Genomic DNA, 3,922 nt, shown 5'->3' with positions numbered 1-3,922 from the left:
TGAGCCAGTTTTGCTGCAAAAGCTAAATTTCTTTATTTCGCCGATCGCTTTTAGAAAACCCGGAAGTGATATTTCGTGAGGCGCATTTTGTTTTGAGAGTATAGATCTAGACCTTCTAATTTTTTGCATCTCTCAAGATTTATTGCCCCATTCCAGTAGAGTGTAAAAATATAGATCTAGTAATATCTATAATCAGACTGCACTTCTGTACTCAGTTTGTTGTTTATCTTATTTCAATAGGTCAATAAATAGTGGTAGGGATGTAGGGAAGCTTATGACGATCAAAAGTTGTATGACAAAATTTGCTTCCCTCAAATATAAGAATTATTGTTCTCCTTTATAGTCCCCCCCCTCCCAACCCACCTTCTCATGTCTCAATTAACAAACACCGTTGATAGTAGAGTGTAAAACATCTCCTGATTTGAAATACTCTTTCTAAAGTTGAACATAACTTTGCTGTGTACATAGTTTTATTGATACCTATAACGTTCTCAACGAAAACTGTTTGCTTCTTCCCTCAATACTGCAATGTAGCAGAGGCCAGATAATGTAAAAGTATGACATTTTTTAATGCAGAAGAGTAGGGACACATTCTTGTCGTGCTTAAAGAGAAAATCTTTAGGGAATGAAGATACACTTTAACTCTCCATTAGGAACTTTCTTGGCCTACTCCGCAAAACTGGGGTCACCACTTTCAACGGAACCACATTTGGGTCAACATGACGTCATTAACGTAGATACTGTTAACTCATTTTAAGAAAGAGGGGTCGAAATGTACTTTTACCGGTTTGAGGACAATGAAATATTGGTAAGTATCCACTTAGAGATTGTGGATGATGGGCGTTGCATCGGTTCTGAGACCTGAGGTTCTTTTTTCCTCTTCTTCGTTCTTAATTTGTATCACAACGTACTACTCTATTAACAGCAATAAGAGGTGATGAGAATCTAAAGGTTAGATATCATCTAGACTGCGTAGTTTAGTTGTTTTGTTTTTTTAGGAGAGGTTTTACGGCACTCGGAACTGCATAAGGTCATATGGTCTGCTGGGGTAATAATATTGTGTAAAGCACATAGAGCCTGCCGTTGAGCGGGGATATGCGCCATAGAAATGCTATTTATTATTATTATTATGATATGAGTGCCAGAAGATTAGAGGAGTTACAAGACAGTAACAAACAAAAAAAGAAGAAGAAGGGGAGATAAGGATGGATGTTTGATAGGAAAGAAGGAGCAAACCACACCAGAGCACCCCCCGCCAACCACCCGCAAAGACCGCGTAGTTTGAGTGAAGACAAGCACATCGACCCGATAACGGTCATTAACTGCTGGGTACGTACTTGTCATTATCTTATTAGTTCTGCTACAAATAATCGTTTCATTACTGTGTTGTACTGGCAAGAATTCTTGATTGAGAGAACCTCAATTTTTTTCCTCTTGATTTCGCAAATTTAGTATTAGTACCAGCTTACACTTACCAAAATGGCAGGAAATCCCCCTTAGTGTATTGTCTTTAATCTACCGCCTGATCTTAGTAAGGTTGGCAATATCATTCTTCCATCTGGGTTAAATTGAAAAAAAAAAGGAAGCATCAAATTACAAGAATTTTTCTTTTGTTTTCTGAAAGTAATAAGTGTTTTCAAGAATATAAGGCGCCCTGCAGAAACGAGAAACTAAAGTTGCGAATTTACCTATCGTAAGACCCCCCCCCCCTTTCCGTAAAAAAACCCAAACACACAAACAAACAAACAAAAACAAGTTTAGTGTTCAGAATTTGATTCCCATATTATGGGAATATTACCTTGTTGAATACCCCCTCTGTCTGCTGGGACGTTTCTCATCCCTGGGTTAGCTGATCGAAGATGTGTCCATAGGATGTGAAACATTTCAGTTGTTCAACAATCAGACTTTCTTTATTTCATTTTGAGGACAATTTCTTCTCTGGTTGGGATCAAGAACCCTTATGAGTAAATAATGTTATATTAATTCTTTAAGACGCAGAAGGCTCGAATCCTTACCTAGGAATCCTCAATAGATTAAACAATTCATTGCTTTATCTCTGCACAAATTCCTACTGTAGGAAACAGACGTAGAACCCTTAACTACACCTGTTAATTAATTAATTAATTAATTAATTTATTTATATCCGTGTCAAAGACGTCTAAATTCGCCAGAAAAGAGATAAAGCGAAGTTCTAAAAATTGTACTGGAATATTTGAAAAAAATAAATAAGTAAAGCATGACGTAACTTATTGAGCTCTGGCAATACAGGCTGACTGACGCCACAGCCCACCATTAAATCATCTCTTATATTTTTAAAAACTAGTCTTGTGATCAAACCGAATTATTAACTCCTGAACAACTGTGCTCTCGTTCGAACTTTAGAAACATAAGCCTTTGAATGATTGAAAAATTATAGAGAAGTATAATTTCTAATCAAAAGACAAAATGCACAGCGTGAAGTGAGGATCTTATCATTATGTCTTGCCAGCCGTAATGATTACTTGTCGATCGATGTTTCTTTGGAACCGGAGTCTGTAGTGAACGGGGACCATCTTCGTAGAGTGTCTCAGTCTTTCTTCTTGTATGATGTGTGACTCTTAGGGCATGTTGGCCGGGACAGATTTGAGCTAAGCCTGCCTTCTAACTGATCTTTACAGTGTCGAATGGAGCGTAAAACACCAACAGTGAAAGGAAAAAAAGTTCAATATAATATAGTTTCTATCACTTCATTATGTTGAGACAGATTACCATTTTGCTATTATCATTACCGTTTCGGTCATTGTGACGGGTCATTTATTGGGCTTTATTACTTGGAATGCACTTGAGATTTTGAGCTTGAGTCAAGAGAAGCTCGTTGAAACATAACCTCATTGAGGATGCACTGTTTCTGTGTACTTTACTAGAGAGGAGGCATAACTTCCATATTCAAACAGATTTTTCAATTTTTTCATATTTTTTTTGGGTTTCTTTTTTATTTTGATCATAAAAAGGCAGGCGACTGCATGCAAACTATGAGAGAACGGAAATTCCTGTTTCTGAATTTTGTGTCATGATTCAAAATATGCAACAACATAACTTTTAATCTTCTGCTGATTGGACATTTGTGTGCACTGATCTTCTACGAGTAAACAGTCATTTCATCACCACTGCCTTTCTTCCCCTGCGTCAGGGTATAGGCCACGAACATACACATCCCACCTTTCACAAACTTGGGCTTGCCTCTTGATATTATTCTATGTCTTCCCTACTTTCTGTACATCGTTCTCTCCAAGTACCACGTGGCCTTCTCTTCGATCTCTCACCCAGTGGATTCCAATCTAAAATTTTGTTGGTTATGCAGCTGCATGGGTTCCTGAGAGTACGTTTATTCCATCGCCACCGCCTTCTTCCCGCCTTATCTCCGCCTGCCCTCAGTTTTGTTTTACTTAACACTCCTCGTTGATGACCCTGTCTATCGATCTGGTCGTAAGTAATCTGGACAGGAAGGAAGTAGGACTCATGAGTGATGCCTTCTAGCCACAAAAAGGGGGAGTCTTCTAAGGATGATATACAATATTGTCCCTTCAAAATGTGGTAGTTTTATCTAATTACTGTCATGTTAACTACTTACGCCTTTCTCCTCAAAGGTTAGGCTTAAGTTTAAGACTAACAGAAGTTGAATGGGAAGCAGGGCAGCATCAGAAAGGCGACAAGTGTCTATATAATAAACTTCCCCCCAGGTGGGCTCAAACTCGTAAATTTTGAGGTTAAAAAAATCCCAGACCTTAACCATGATGATGATGATGATGATGATGATGATGATGATGGTGATAAAAAATTATTATAAATATTTTTGTTGTTCTTGTTGTCGTTCTTCTTCTTCTTCTTCTTCTTCTTTTTCTTCTTCTTCTTCTTCTTCTTCTTCTTCTTCTTCTTCTTCTTC

At 37.8% G+C, this 3,922-nt stretch overlaps 1 protein-coding gene across 1 annotated transcript in view; it reads left to right on the top strand.

Moving 5' to 3' along the window:
- LOC101848719 (serpin B6) overlaps positions 1-3,922 on the top strand; it is a 26,916-nt gene that overhangs the window by 9,993 nt on the left and 13,001 nt on the right. The gene's annotated exons all lie outside the window — the stretch shown is intronic.

Source organism: Aplysia californica, unplaced genomic scaffold (assembly GCF_000002075.1).
Source record: "Aplysia californica isolate F4 #8 unplaced genomic scaffold, AplCal3.0 scaffold00029, whole genome shotgun sequence".
Classification (NCBI taxonomy): domain Eukaryota; kingdom Metazoa; phylum Mollusca; class Gastropoda; order Aplysiida; family Aplysiidae; genus Aplysia; species Aplysia californica.
Note: the sequence above shows the minus strand (reverse complement) of the source record. Positions and strands in the feature narration are given on the sequence as shown.